This window comes from Maniola jurtina, chromosome 17 (assembly GCF_905333055.1).
Source record: "Maniola jurtina chromosome 17, ilManJurt1.1, whole genome shotgun sequence".
Taxonomy (NCBI): Eukaryota; Metazoa; Arthropoda; class Insecta; order Lepidoptera; family Nymphalidae; genus Maniola; species Maniola jurtina.
In genome coordinates, this window is record NC_060045.1 from 12,747,892 (window position 1) to 12,764,660 (window position 16,769).

The window sequence follows — 16,769 nt, forward strand, 5'->3', positions numbered from 1 at the left end:
TAGGTAGATATTTCACCTACCAGCCTACGAATGCGGTGAGCGCCATACAACTCCATACTACACAAAATGCTGCAAACTGCATCTCTTGCTGGTTCTTCTTGTAGGAAAAGCGTTCCGAACCAGTGGTAGATGCTTTAATTTTGACGATTCAAAAGTTTTTGTAAAAGATTAATCAAATTATGAATTTTTTGAAAAATATTTGCGCTTATTGATTCCGCGTGTTTGTCACATCACAGATCTATTCCCCGCGCGAATTTTGAATTGCAATGCAGAAAAAATCGCGTGATTTGTATTCGCTGTACGGGCTAGCTCTAACTCCATTAGTGCACCGCAGCGGGTGTAGAAATGCCCCGCTTGGCTCGATAAACGGTAGGTACAGGCACTCGCTGCACTTTGCACTCGTGACCTTATTACGAGGTCGTTGCACTGTACGGCTCGCGCTTGGCAGTTGTGTATTTCTTAAACGATTTCCCAAAAAAAAGTGTAATGTTTTCAGTGTGTGTGTTTGTGAGTTTCTTTGTTCCACTACTAGAGGATGCCCGCGACTTCGTCCGCGTGGATTTAGGTTTTTAAAGATCCCGTGGGAACTGTTTGATTTTAATAATAGATAATGGATAAAAAGTTGCCTATCTCAATTACATGGACGCGAACTACATCGGCACGAAATTCAATACAAATCGGTTAAGCGGATGGGTCTTTCGGAATCCCGTGCTCTTTCATTTTCAGTGATAAAAAGTAGCCTATGTCCGTCCGCGGGATATAAGCTAACCATGTACCAAATTTCGTCTGAATCGGATAAACTGTTGGGCCGTGAAAAGGTAGCAGACAAACAGACACACTTTCGCATTTATAATATTAGTATGAATAACTTGTAAATGCCAGTACAGATTGCGTACAATACGGGATATCGTTGGAATCTTTACATCATCGCGGGTGACACTGGCTATAAAATTCTTTATAGCAGCTTTGTGGCGCTATTTTCAAATGTAATTTTAGTTAGTTTTTGCATAGAACATAGGGGTGGCTCCGACATCAATGGTGTTTTTTTGTCAGGGTAGTCCTGTTTTTAACCCCAGACCCAAAAAGAGGAGTGTTCTAAGTTTGACGTGTTTATCTGTGTATCTATGAATCTGTCTGTGGCATCGTAGCTCCTAAACTAATGAACCGATTTTAATTTAGTGTTTTTTTGTTTAAAAGGTGGCTTGATCGAGAGTGTTCTTACCTATAATTCAAGAAAATCGGTTCAGCCGTTTGAAAGTTATCAGCTCTTTTCTAGTTACTGTAACCTTCACTTGTCGGGGGTGTTATAAATTTTTAATTTACACTTGTTAATTTTTGCTTATTAGTCGCTTTTATTGCATCGTTGAGAATTAAATGCATTCATAAATCGAAACTGCTACAAATAAACTTGTTTAAAACCCATTGTTTAATAATGACAATAAAAAGTGTTAAATCTTTTCCCATAATAGCGCAATAATAGTCCCAGAAATCAACTGTAATGAACCGTCAAGCGTTGTAGCGCTTGCTGAAAAGCGTTTAAATTTTCGAGCGAACGTTGGCCCGAGCGAAACAATCGCGGTCTCGATGAGTCTCCACCGCTGTTATCGCTGAAAAGGTGTGATTGCAGTGCCTTTCATTCACTTCTCTAGGCTTTTCAGTCGGCTGTTATGGTCAGAAATTTTAAAATTCGAATGCCCCTTCAAATAATAGTTGAAAGCAATATAGCGTCAAGTAGTATGTCAAAATGTTCCGATTCTGTTGATCTTTAATCGTATATATCTATACTAATCTATACTAATAAATAAAATTGGAGTGTCTGTCTGTAATATCGAAATAACTGCCGCATATTAAGGTCATATGGTTATTTGAACGATACTATAACTGAATCACACGTTTTTAAAATTTTTGTCTGTCCGTCTGTCTGTCTGTCTGTCTGTCTGTCTGTCTGTCTGTTTGAAAAGGCTAATCTTCGGAACGGCTGAACCGATTTTGACGGGATTTTCACAGACAAGTAGAAAATTGACCAGGGAGTAACATAGGCTACTTTTTTAACCGACTTTCAAAAAGGGAGTTGTGTTTTTCTACCTATGTACACCGAAATCTCCGAGATTTCTGAACCGATTTGCGTCATTTCTTTTTTAATCGATAGAGGAACTTGGCGACATTGTTTCATAAAAAATTTGGATTCCAACTCCTCAATCCTGATGCTGCAGGGGATCTGACCAATCCACGCGGGCGGAGCTGCGGGCATCAGCTAGTGCATAATATATTAAGTACTAATGTGTATCTCTTATGATACGTCTGCGACTATACCACCTGTTCGGAAAGCAGATTCTACAGAGAAGAGCCGGCAAGTAACTCAGCAGTTGCTATTTTTCTGAAATTCGGCATGCAGATAGCTATTATGACCGCTAGTAGACATCCGCTAAAAAAAAGATTTTTGAAAATTCAACCCCTAAGGGGGTAAAATAGGGGTTTGTAATTTGTGTAGTCTACACGGACAAAGTCGTGGGAATAACCTATAGTTTGTATCGAAAATCCACGCGAAATCGCGAGAATCATTTGTTAAGACATATCCATTTGAAACCTCCGTCCGGTCATCGACCCCACAAAGGAAAGTAGTTTTCCTGAAACTCCATTAGAGCGCTGCATTACAGCACGATTGCACTCGCATTGCTGCCTTTACGTGCCGGCACGCATCTACAACCCGTTGCTGCAAATTGTACCTACCTGAGTGAGTGATGATGCTTTCTAAGATGGAAGCGGGCTAACCTGGAAAGGGCATGCCGGGGTTTATTCAGGCCATACCTATAATACTTATAACCTAGTGGGTAAGTCCTGGTGGACTCCTAAATAGGAGTTCCGGAGGTCCGTGGTTTGATTGCGGACACGTACTTCTAGCTTTCGGAGGTATAGGAACTGTCTACGAAAACAAAAATAAATATCTACACAGAATTCGCGTTGACTTTAACACGACCTCTTTTAAAGTCGGTTAAAATTCTTGTATAAGCACTTAAAATACCCATGTGCAAACTGTAACATTTTCTGCCTTTCTAAGTATTTTGGACTACGAAATACTTAGGAATAGTTTTAAACATTTCGTAGCTTTAGACCTCTACGTGGATTTCGTAGCACCGTAGCACATGTCTACGGAATGTGTGGTTGAACTAAATATGCAATCTTAATAATCGTGTACTGAGTTTCCAAGTCACTGAGGCGTGATATGTTTAAAGCTTCGACAGTGAAGTAATTTACAGAGACAGTTTATGCCAGGGCCACACCTGTGGTGAACACGCGACGTCTACGATCATAGTCGTGTCGTAAACTTCTTCGTTACCATAAAGAATCGGCGTAGACTTTAATTTCTTACCGTTCAATATGAAACACTGATCGCCTTCGCGCCCGGGCCTTTTTTGATAGGAGTCGAATCAAATGTTTTATATGTTCGAATATCTTGGTTTATTAAAAGAGAACTAAAAGAAAAAAACATAATTATTACAAACTTGAAGATGCCCGCGACTTTGTCGCGTAGATGTTTTTAAAATCCCGTGGAAACTCTTTGTTTTTCCGGGTTAAAAAGTAGCACATGTCACTCTCCAGATCTTTCACTATTTTCATGTAATATGCCAGGTCAATTCCGTTACGGCGTGATTGAAGGACAGACCTATAAACAAACACACTTTCAACTAATTTATTATATTTCAACTAATGAATAAATAAACTATGTCTATAAACTTTCGTTTTTATAATATGGGTAGTGACAGTGATAACAATATGAGTAGTGGTTATAATATCAGGGGGCACGGCAGTGCCCCCGCCAAGACGAGCCAAACGGCGGCCGGGGCGCTACGTACCTTTTTCTCGAAGTGTTTCGCCGTATTTTCGACCCGTCATAACTTCGGTCTGGATGACGCTAGAAAGCTGAAATTTTCAGTATAAGGTGTCCTCAGCAAATTTACCAAATATACCAAGTATCAAATATCTAGCTTTTATGGTTACAGATTTATTGATACCTAAAATACGCCGATTTCGTCCCTCACTGATGATCATCAAAACCTCTACTCAAAACCTCTAAGGTACTTCCCGAAGTCCTAGAAGACTGAAATTTGGTATGTAGACTAGAAATTGACTACAAACTACAGGAAAATTATGAAATTGGAAATGCCCCCCCTCTACGCCTCTTATGGGTGAAGCAAATCTGTAAATTCTGTCGCTAGAATGCTGATATTTTCAGGATAAGATGTCCTGGGCAGATTTATTAAACGCATTGAGTATATTGATACTCAATTATATTGATAGACAATTGTGTCTAGCTTTTATAGTTTCAGATTTATTGACAGTCAAAACTTCTAGTCTGTAATTCTAGGGTACTTCCCGAAGTCCTAGAAGGCTGAAATTTGGTGTGTACACTAGAAATTGCATACAAACTACAGGAAAATTAAGAAATTCAAAATTTTCCCCCTCCACTCTCACGTATGGGGGAAGCAAATTATTTGTAAAGTCTATCGCTAGAATGCTGATATTTTCAGGATAATATGTCCTTGACAGACTTATCAAACGTACCAAGTATCAATTGTCTACCTGTTATGGTTTCAGATTTATTGCCATTCAAAACCCCTCTAGTCAAAAATTCTAAAGTACTTCCCTAAGTCCTAGAAGACTGAAATTTGGTATGTAGGCTAGGAATTTCATTCAAACAACAGGAAAATAAACTTTTCCCAGTCTGTACATTTAAAAAATGTGTTTCCTGAAGTCTTAAAAGACTCTTAAGACTAAGAAGAGATCTGCTTTAAAATTGAGTTCCAAGATTCCACCCAAACAAACATAGTTACATACATTGCAAGTGGAATAAAAGTTTTTAAAAAAAGAGGTAACGATAGAGAGCGGGCCATGAAAATGATGTAGGTACCTACAAAAAATAGATCCAAAAAAAAATCTAGGGCACCTGCCAAAAAGAAATGAAATCCCACCAAAAACATTTCATGTAAAATGTGGCCAAGACTCACAAGTTCATAACGCTTTCACTGTTAAAAAGTTATGAGATCTCTAGTAGAGCCAAGCCCCTAGCTGAGCTTAGAATTGCGCTGCCCATGGGACCTATCCCAAGTCCAAAGTATATAGCTCTTAAATGCTCTTGAGTATATCACATTTATAACAATAAAGAACAAATAACTCTACTTACAAGCTCTGATTTTACAAACCCTAAATCTTGGTTAAAAAAGTACGGCTTGGCCGTTTAATGTTCGTGAAACTATTACATGACATAACATATTATATTAATTAAGGTCATAAGGAATAGTTTGTTCGACAATTACTAATTTTTATTATACTTCATGATTGTCGCACAAGCTATTCCGGGCTTAAATGTCATATCAGATAAAAGTACCACGAACATTAAACCGCCAAGCCGTCCTTTTTTAACCAAGATTTAGGGTTTGTAAAATCAGAGCTTGTAAGTAGAGTTATTTGTTCTTTATTGTTATAAATGTGATATACTCAAGAGCATTTAAGAGCTATATACTTTGGACTTGGGATAGGTCCCATGGGCAGCGCAATTCTAAGCTCAGCTAGGGGCTTGGCTCTACTAGAGATCTCATAACTTTTTAACAGTGAAAGCGTTATGAACTTGTGAGTCTTGGCCACATTTTACATGAAATGTTTTTGGTGGGATAGGTACTTACTCGTACGTAGTGATATTTGCTGGATTTTTATCTGAAAAAAAATGATTATGTATTATTATTAAAACAAGAAAAAAAATTGTTTTTTTTTTTTTCATTATGTTTTCATCGTTAAAATTGGGACTAATTTCTCTTAGTTCTCATCCAATCTCATATTATGTGTGGTTTAACACTCAACCGTATTTAGATTAGTGATCGATGTGAATACATCTTTACGCAGCCGCTCTATACGCGAACACTTAACGTAAATAGGTGGAGATGAAACAAAATGGCGGATGATCCCAGAGGGAGGTTTAACCTCATCCGCCTCGGAGCGAGATTATACTTTGTTACATTCACTATTTTTCCTCTCCATTTCGGTGGTGTGAATTAAGGCATTTCTTTTATCTTTACGATGATTTGCCATGATTAACTTGCAGAATTCACTACCCATATTATAAATGCGAAAGTTTGTTGGTCTATTAGGGTTTCGTACCTCAAAAGGAACAAGTAACCCTTATAGGATCACTTCGTTGCATGTCTGTCTGTCTGTCTAAAACTACATATTATGCATAAAAATAAACAAAATCTGTTTTAAAATGTACAGCTAAAGCCCTTCCACATGAGACCCCACTTGGTATAGTTATCTTGCTTTGAAAATTGAAAATACTAAATTATTATTATTTATTCATGAACACATTTCAATATTTTTTTAAAATGATGTAATCTCAAATTCACTGTTTTCGGATTTTTTCCTTACTCGTGCTTTAAGCTGCCAAATGATTTTAGGTCAATGGGAAGTAGCCTATAGATTTTCTTGACAGACACGACAGATATACAGGGGTTCCGTTTTATCATTTGAGGTACGGGACCCTAAAAAGATTATATTAACATTAGGACATAGTATAACAATAAAACTCAACTTTAATTACGCATACTTTGGTCGTCATAAATTATATTTGACGAGAAACTCACACCAAAGCTCGGCTCATTAGCGCGTACAGCGAAATGCACTCAAGTCCACAATACGAGTAGGTACTCTGCGATACAGTGCAAGAGCTACGACAGTTACGACTTACGCAAGAACAACAATACAATGCAAGAACGGGGCGCTGTAGACTGCTAATAGTCTGAGAACTGGTGTACATCCGGCAGGAAATATACATCGACTTTTAAAAAGAGATTTCGGCTTCGTAGAGCGTTGTCTCTGTCACCTATGTGACGTTTTGTCGGTGTCAACGATAGAGACAACATTCTACGAAACCGCTGTCTCTTTCTAAAGGTCGATGTAGTTATAATATTTCCTGTCGGGTACTATACGACTGTATGTGATATTTTGATCGTGCGAAGGTGTCGTTTTACTCAAACGTGCGTAAACATCGCGTACATCATGTATGTAATTTAAACTGTCTGGCTTCTAAGAAAACATGTTCTGATAGGTTCCCAAGTAACATACTCGTATATAAAATTCAGCTTTTAGGTATACCATGACATAGGTATAGTTACATTTTATTAAATTTTAAGGGTCTCTGGCAGGAGGTTTCTTCTATAAATTCATTCTAATGACTTTGACTTTGCCTTTGCTTTGTCTTTGCTTAGACTTAAGTTTCAGTTAAAATGAGACAGATTAATGCCGGCGGTATAACGCTGTCTCATTTTAACAGGCACAATTTAAGTTTGAACAAAGTCTAAGTGCGTTCTAGATCTCAGCCCAAGTGTCTGGCAGTGCGTAACGTGATTTCTATTACTATTCAGAAGAAAATATATAATGAAGTGTATTTTTTTTTACTTGACGAAAGTGTTGAGTAATTTTATATACCTTTGTTACCTGCTATCTCCCAAAGCCACCATGATCCAAACTTCACAGTCGCTGATCGTTCCTTCCTGTGTTGGGAGCAATATGCAGAAACTTTCAGCTTTTCTAAAATAACGAAGTTCTGGCATGCGCTGGCTATTCAGATTCTCGCGATTTTTTAAATAGCTTCAATTCAAATGATGTTAATAGTTGTTGAACCGTTAGAGTAGTTAACGTGATTTCTATTACTATTCAGAAGAAAATATATAATGAAGTGTATTTTTTTTTACTTGACGAAAGTGTTGAGTAATTTTATATACCTTTGTTACCTGCTATCTCCCAAAGCCACCATGATCCAAACTTCACAGTCGCTGATCGTTCCTTCCTGTGTTGGGAGCAATATGCAGAAACTTTCAGCTTTTCTAAAATAACGAAGTTCTGGCATGCGCTGGCTATTCAGATTCTCGCGATTTTTTAAATAGCTTCAATTCAAATGATGTTAATAGTTGTTGAACCGTTAGAGTAGTTTATGTAACAGCTCTTAGCCTACGATATGGATCATCGAGATTGAAATATCGGGTCCCTACTGGATTCCAGCGTTTCCAACTTATATTTTTCGAGATGGGAATAAAAATCTCGAGTAACAAATGTGCCCGAATTTATATCGCTGCATGAAATTGCTCTATTCTAGAGTTTTGGTACGAACGAACATCAGTAGGAAATCGTTGTTATAAACGTTTTATATAAGCAGGCAGGTTCAGTTTATATTTCGAAGAAACTTACTCTTGTTTTATAATGTACCTACTTCTGTTTATTTGTGGCGAATCATTATTATTATAGCGAGCAAACGAGCAGGCGGGTCACCTGATGTTAGTGATTGAAAACCACAGATATAGATCCTATAGAACGGATTCACGCTACTAGAGAGCCAAACTAAGTTTGTTTTAAGTGATCTACGACACTAACACAGATATCCAAGAAATAATCATAAAAGAATTTTCCTCCACCAAAGTATTTCACAAATGTAATATTAAGATTTTATTCCCTTTGGCGAAGAAATCTGGCAGCGCCGCACGTGTACAATTCGCAATACGCATTCCCGCAGCGTACTCTGCGGTCATCAAATTGTAAGCCTTTACACAGTAAGGATGCGTTTCCACCGAACCGGAGCGGAGTAGAGATGTGTTTTTAAATTCATATACAAGTTCGCCCTTGACTGCAATCTTACCTGGTGGTAAGTGATGATGCAGTCTAAGATAGAAGCGGGCTAACCTGGAAGGGGTATGGATGGCAGTTTTTAGGATTTCGTACTTCAAAAGGAAAAACGGAACCCTTATAGGATCACTTTGTTGTCTGTCTGTCTGCCCGTCCGTCCGTCCGTCCGTCCGTCCGTCCGTCCGTCCGTCCGTCCGTCTGTCGTGTCTGTCAAGAAAAACTATACTCAACGCGCTTTATTTTAGACTCGCCCTTTATTTTATTAAACCTATACCTATCCCTTTGGTTTCTTCACGGCATCGTATCAAAACGCTAAATCCCTTGGCAATATGGCTTTGCCGGTAGGGTGGTAACTAGCCACGGCGGAAGCCTGGTGTAATTTTATACTTTGGCGTAAAAAAAACTACACCTTTTTACCTGTTATCTCCCAAAGCCACCATGATCCAAACTTCATAGTCGCTGATCGTTCTTCCCTTTGTTGGGGTCAAACGCAGAGAAACTTTCAGCTTTTATAAAATAACGAAGGTCCGGCCCTCGTTGGCTCTTAGTTTAATAGATTGCTACTTTTCACCTCCCGCAAAATCCCTGGCGCTGTTTTATGTTAAGTGAAAAATATACCGCTACTATATCTCTTTCGACGTTTTGGCCGCCATTGTAGCGAAGTGTTGCCATTATTTATATCGCAGAAATTCGGCTTGATGTTTAATTCCGCTGAGTGATTTCGTAATCGTTGTTTATTGCCGAGTAAAATTGGATAACACCTCGAAATTATCCATTTCTTTTTCATTTCGTGTTATATGCCGAGCCAAAAATTTTTTTTTCGCTGTACATTTTTTTGTCGATGACTTTGTTAAGGATATTTGGGAGAAAAAACAGTTCGGAATATTATCACATCACTAGCCAATACTGAGTACGGGTCCCCTCTGAGAATAAATAAAATACCTAACCTTTTAGTCCACTAAGCTGGCCAAGTGCAGATTATCAGAGTCTACAATTCACACACCTTAAAATCAAAGTCAAAGTCAAATTTCATTTATTCAAATTGGGTACATTTGTACACTTTCTGATTGTCAATTGCTGAATTTTCAATACAATGATGTTGTGGGGATAATAATAATTAGTTACGTTATCTTAAAACTAAAGCTCCGAGGGTTCCAAACGCGTCCCGTTCTGAGAAGAGCCCACAACAAACTCAGCCGGGAATTAAAGAAGATTGTTGTGAAATCCCCAGCATGAGGATTTTTTCTAAAATTGTCTAAAATTGACTGAGAAATCTTTATTTTTAGCAGGTATTTAGGTATGTACGGAGTACAGCCGCCCATGTACGGACTATACAAACCCACATATACTTAGTAATTATTTTAGTGGTTTTTTTTTCGGGACTCTACTACTTCTTACTGTCGCTATTTCTTTTAATATTTCGGCCATCTTCGTTGCACGTTTGTGTAAGACCGGTATAAAACACAACAATATGTCTTAATCTTAATATTTTTTTCAAAATTAACCTTATCGTACCTATTTTATTTTTCATGCACCAAAATTGCAGTTACAAAGTAATAATAAATTAAGTTACATTATTAGCATAAAGCCTACCTATTTATTAGCGTAAAGCTGGCATAAAGTCACAACAACCGCTAATAAGATGTATAATTTTTTACGGACATAATGTTCTTTGGCCTTATTCCCTTGTTGTTAAGATCGTTACGGATATCATTTGTATAATGCTGATATTTACCGAGAACAATTGCCTGAATGATGATCATAAAAAAACCGGCCAAGTGCGAGTCAGACTCGCGCACCGAGGGTTCTGTACTCGGGTATTTTTTCGATATTTTGCACGATAAATCAAAAACTATTTTATCTGTTTTAGAAATGTACATGTAAAGCCCTTTCATATAATACCCCACTTGGTATAGTTATCTTACTTTGAAAATTGAAAATACTGATTATTTGTTCATGAACACATTTTCAATTTTTTTTTGTGATGTAACCACAAATTTACGGTTTTCGGATTTTTTTCCTTTACTTGTCCTATAAGATACTTACCAAATTTCATGATCAATCATCAATTTAGATCAATGTATATGTAATGATAATATAGGCTATGTCCGTTTTCTTGACGGACAGACACACAGCGAAGTAATCCTATAAGAGTTCCTTTTTTATTTTTGAGGTACGGAACCCTTAAAAAATGCGTTACGTTCATCTCTGACGGTTATTGCGCCTCGTGGGGATAGGTAGCCTTATGGATAGAACTCTCATCTTTAAAACCTTTGACTGACCATCGCAATCAGTTTTTCGTTTTATCCAAGCCTCAAGAATAAACTTAAATTTTTCTCTCTACTACAAACACTCGAATTTGAATAATGCTTGCATTTATTTGAAACGAGCTTTTTCATGGGGCTTTGTACGTGCATGTAAATCAGTAAAAGTTAATTTTATGCATGGGTTTGAGCTATAATACCTTTTATTCCCTAAGGGGCAGTATTTTGAAATGCTCCACATAAGGTATGCATAATATAAACACCTATCCTACTGAAATTCTAGTATTTTACTTCTGTACTCTAAATATCTATCACTACCCATAATATTGTAAATGCAAAAGTGTTTTTGTTTGTTGGTTTGTCCTTCAATAACGTCGCAACGGAGCCACGGTTTGACGTGATTTTTGCATAGGTATAGTTATAGATCTGGAGACTGATATAGGCTACTTTATATCCTGGAAAATCAAGGACTTCCTACGAGATTTATAAAAATCTAAGACCACACGGACGAAGTCGCGGGAATCTAGCTAGTGACCTCATAAGATCAATAAATTTTTATCGACTTATGTAACCGACCTATTTTAGGTTACATTTAAGAGTTTTCCTAACACTATTCAAACAATTCTGAACTCTATGTTACTATGATACGATATCAATTCGTTAGCTACGTTTTTTGTTCTCGTAGTTATTATAAGGACATTATAGGCAGCCCTTGGCAAGCCTATGCCGATAAATCCGAGTAGGCGAATGGAACGGCGCTGGTGTCGCCGATTAGATCGCAATCGGCGTAAATAATGCTCGATAGTCACGCCAGCCGCCAGCCACCGAGCCTTTCATAACAATGTCGGACAAAGCTTTTAAGAGGGGTCTCTTCGTCACTTGCTCCATACAAACGTAGTTCGTCTCTCATTGGAATACTAACCAATCTTACTCAATAGAATTTTGTAGAAACGTTCCGGGAACTAATATCTATATGCCTGTGGTTTTCCAGATTTCCGTTAAAATAGATAGTCACAGAAAGTTTTCCAGAAGACGTGTCGCTTGAATTTTATTTTCGTTTTTCGTTAGCTCATTTTAGGGCTTTGTTTGTTTGTTTTACTGTCTGTTTTACCCCTTTAGGAATAAAATTTTCAAAAATCATTACTTAATCATGTCTACATCATAATAGCTACCTCCAAGCCATTTTTCAGCCCGATCAGTCTAGTAGTTTGAGCTGTGCGTTGATGGATTTAAGTCAGTCAGTCAGTTTTTTAACCGACTTCCAAAAAAGGAGGAGGTTCTCAATTCGTCGGAATCTTTTTTTTTTCTTTTGTAAAATATGCAGATTTCCATTGTGGCCTTTATTTGACCCGTCCATCTATATAACGTTGGGTTTGAGATAATCCATCGTCTAGTCATCAAAGGTCTGATGGTAGTGACTGTGTGTGAAACCCTCTCCAGTGTGTCCCTCTCAACAAAACTTTTTGTAGTCTAACTTATAAGTACAAACTAGATGCCACGAAGGTGATTAAACTCGCCTTACATTATGTACTTTCATATATAAATAGTGAAACTTAACACTAACATGTTCAGTTTCCACTCGCGTACGTGAATTTTCTTCGGCCTTGCCCGGGTATCGATCCCACGGCCACTCTTCAGGCACGACGCATTATGCCTTCGCACGCACGCACTGTTCCATATCAATAATCTACATCTAGACTTCTACACTGTTATATAAAGAGGTAAAGTTTGTTTGTTGAGGGTAATCTTAAAAGTACTGAACCGATTTTGAAAATTCTTTCACCAATATAACGCTACATTATTCCTGAGTAACATGGACTATATTTAATATTAAAAAAAATTAGAGATCCCTGCGAAAATTTTTAAATAAGCTACCGGTGCGAACCTGGGGCGGGTTGCTTTTTTCTTAAAATGCACATAACTCTGAAACTCTGACACTCGTAACTCTGAAAAGTTAGAGGTCAGCGTGCCAGGGATCGAACCCCCGACCTCTTGATTAGAAGACGGACGTAGTGTATGAAGTCGACCAATTCGTACTTGGCCAACGTGGCAGACTTTGACCTAAGCCCTTTTCGATATTCAAGAATTCTTACGATATCTCATATATCCAAATCTGTTCAGGCATTTAGAAGTTGTGGTGGAATCAAGAAACTCACATATATAGGCACATGAATCCTGAAAACATTATACCCCTTTTTTGAGCAGTCGAGTCGTGTAAAAATGTACTTCAAACTCAATTTTAGACCCTCCTATTTTAACTCGTGAAAAAAAATCCAATTTTAACAAAAGATAGAAAGCTGTTATATAAACAAAAGTTGGCCCACTCGTACCAGTTTCGGTTGTTCGCGAAATAAAACAAAAATATAAAAGTCAGTGAGGCGGAAACCGGGTATTTCCAGCCCTCGAATAAATTAGCATTCCGGGATGAAGGGAGTTTCACGAGTGGCTACTCGTCTTGTAAGTTTTGAGCGGACACTCTCAACAAGAGCAACCGCTGAGTTTCTTGCTGCTTCTTCTCAGTACGAAAGTCTACCAGTGGAAGGTGCATTTTGATGATTCAAAAGTATGTACTTGTAAAAGTCTAATGCAAAATAGTATTATTTATTTATTGAATGTGATCGAATATTTTATTTTACTCGATAACTGTGGAACCAACTCCCTTCAGCGATGTTCCCCGCTAGATTTTTACATGGGGTTATTCAAGGGGCGGATCAACAAATTCCTGAAAGGCCGGCAACGCATTGGCGGATCCTCTGGTGCTGCAAATGTTCAAGGGCGGCGGTAATCACTTAACATCGGGTGATCGTTTGGTCGCTTTGTTGTATAAAAAAACCTTGAAAGTCAGTTCAGTTGAAATTCAGTAATTCTATGAGGATATAGTTGTAGTTGCTAGTACATAAAGATAATAAAAAGCTTAGCAAAATAAATATTAGCAAAATATTGGTTCATCCTTTTCCTGGTAACAAAGACGTAATCCCATAAAGTAGGGCGGTTTACTTCAAAGACTTGGTTCAGCTCATTGAATCTGCATGTTGAAGCTTACGCCGGTGCATGCTTCACTTGGAATTTTGTTTACATTTTAACGATCACGTAGATACATGTAAAACGTCCTGGATTTCAAAGGTTTTTGGCAGGGCATTCGTGTTTTTAAGTAAAAACTACTTAAAAAATAAATAAATAAAATGAAAATCGTTTATTTTGACCATAGAGATCATGTTTTATTTGTAAAGGCACTCATCTAAGGTATGATTTAGAATTTAGATGTAATCACAGTGCGGGTGTGCGGGGCGCCCCATCTCGATTGCCTTGTCGCGTACTGTACCATTAATAGAAACAAGCTGTTCAAGCGCAATCAATTTTCTATTTCATCGATTGTGCTTTTTTGAAAGAAAGCGGCAAATTCTGCCCTATGATTGGTTGAATTCGGTGTTTACATTTTTTAACAGCCAATCAAAGGGTAGAATTTGTAAGGAAAACGTTTTTCTTACACAATCGGGGTTGGTTCGAAAGAAATCGTTCGCAGGCCGGCCATCATCGACCCGCGTCTATAAAATCAATCATCTAAAAGCCGGTACCAATAAGGAGCCCTGAACCCTTCGGTATCGGATTCAATACACTGATGCTAATCCAACCGGAATAATTTCCGGATTACGGATGAGCCGTTTTAGTTTTTGGACCCCGCGCTGCGAGTAAATTGTATGAAAAAGTGAAGGTTACAGTAACTAGAAAAGAGCTGATAACTTTCAAACGGCTGAACCGATTTTCTTGGATTATAGCTTAGAACACTCTTGATCAAGCCACCTTTCAAACAAAAAAAAAACTACTTAAATTAAAATAAGTTCATTAGTTTACGAGCTACGATGCCACAGACAGATACACAGATACACACGTCAAACTTATAACACCCCTCTTTTTGGGTCGGGGGTTAAAAAGGTAAACGGGTAATTCGGCTGCACAGAAAGTTTAATCTAACAGGACTAACAATCATTATAACATACTTTTTCATAGCGATAACATGGAAATAAGCCACTTATTTAGTACTACCTTATGCCCACGACTTCGTCCGCGTGGACTACACATAATTCAAAACCTCTATTTTAAATCCTTAGGGCTTAAATTTTCAAAAATACTTTCTTAGCTGATGTCTACTTTATAAAAGCTATCTGCATGCCTTTCAGCCTAATCCGTCCAGTAGTTTGAGCTGTGCGTTGATAGATCAGTCAGTCAATTAGTCAGTCAGTCAGCTTTTCCTTTTATATAAGATTCATTTGTTCTGTAGGGACACAATTTTAACAAACTCTTTATTTTGCGGTATAACAAGAAGCCTATGTCACTCTTTAGATCTTTAACCATATCCGTACAATAAATCACGTCGATCCGTTAGGTTGTCGCGTGATTGAAGAACAAACTATCAAAGAAACACTTTCGCAGCTCACTCAGCGCACTATAATAATATGGGTAGTTATATCAACGATCTGACGAGTGCCCCATGCTACGTTTAGTCTTATATGCTACAAAAAATATATTTGTATCCGAAAATCCAATAAAAAGTATAAGATTTGGCAATGAACCAATACGTCGCGTAGGTAGGTTCGAATATAAGGTTATCGTGACGTTTTATACCATGCAGATAAATAATATGTACATTTTTATTAGGTTTCAGTTCTGTATCGCCTACTTTGGCAGCCATAAACGGGAGATAAAGGAAATCTTTTACAGATCGTCTCCACGTCTCTGCTTGATTTTTTTGGCACTGAAACCTGTTGGACTAAGAGCCAGTGCGTGCCAAACCTTCGTTATTTTATAAAAGCTGAAAGTTTACTTTACACTTTGACGTAACAATTTTTACTACTTCATTACCTGTTACTTCCCAAAGCCACCATGATCCAAACTTCATAGTCACTGATCGTTCCTCCCTGTGCTGGGGACAATACGCAGAAAATCTTTCAGCTTTTATACAATAACGAAGGTCTGGCACGCGCTGGCTCTTAGTCCGTGTAGCGTTGCCAGAATTAGTATTTTTAACAAAGTGAAAACAAAACTTATTGCTTTATATGTGACCATGACATTGGTATGTTTTAGAAACTAGTGTTTAATTCATCCAAGGGTTCAAATCAAAGGGTAATCACAATGTAATGTGAAGCAGCAATGTAGAACCAACCAATGTCAAATAAGTTTAGTGGCTTTCATTCAGTTATGATCAATCAGTTGGCGAACTGCTAGTTGTATAAGAAAAACGTATTCATTGTAATCGTAATTGACAGCAAATTCTGCGCCTTGTTTGGTTGAATTCGCTGTTCACATGTTTTTACCGATAAATACTCTATCCAAGGAAAGAAGTTAGATCGTAATCCCATACATTGAATGGTTAACACCCACTAAGATTTTTGTCTCTGTCATTTGTATGGGATAACGTAACAAAGAAAGCCCTATACTAACTTCTTTCTATGAATTGAGTATGAGAGCAGAATTTGCTACCAATGGTCAGTACAAACTCTCATTAACTTCTAAAATCATAACTTTCTCTTTTCTCGTAGAGGGTAAACATATCGATATTATTGTTACAGATGGTGCGAGGCCGGGCGCGGGGCGAACGAGGGGTTTTGTCACAAAATGGATGCGCGTAACTTATGGTGAGTACGTACACCCACTAAGGCCAAGAGTCCACTAGCAATATAACTTGCAGAATCAGCTCTGGCAAGTCACTTGCACTCATCAAACAAGCTAACAGCAAGTTCTGCAATTTTTTACACGACTGCCCAGAAAAAGGAGTGTGATGTTGTCGGGTTCTAAATACCTGGACAGATTTGGATGAATGAAATATCGTTAAAATCCTAG

General features: G+C 37.8%; 1 protein-coding gene across 2 annotated transcripts in view; it reads left to right on the forward strand.

Moving 5' to 3' along the window:
- Positions 1-16,769, forward strand: part of LOC123873725 (stress-activated protein kinase JNK) — a 107,145-nt gene that overhangs the window by 61,507 nt on the left and 28,869 nt on the right. For both annotated transcript variants that reach the window (XM_045918737.1, XM_045918738.1), the window contains exon 4: positions 16,499-16,564. The gene's annotated coding sequence lies outside the window, so the exon portion shown is untranslated. The remainder of the gene's footprint in view (positions 1-16,498; positions 16,565-16,769) is intronic.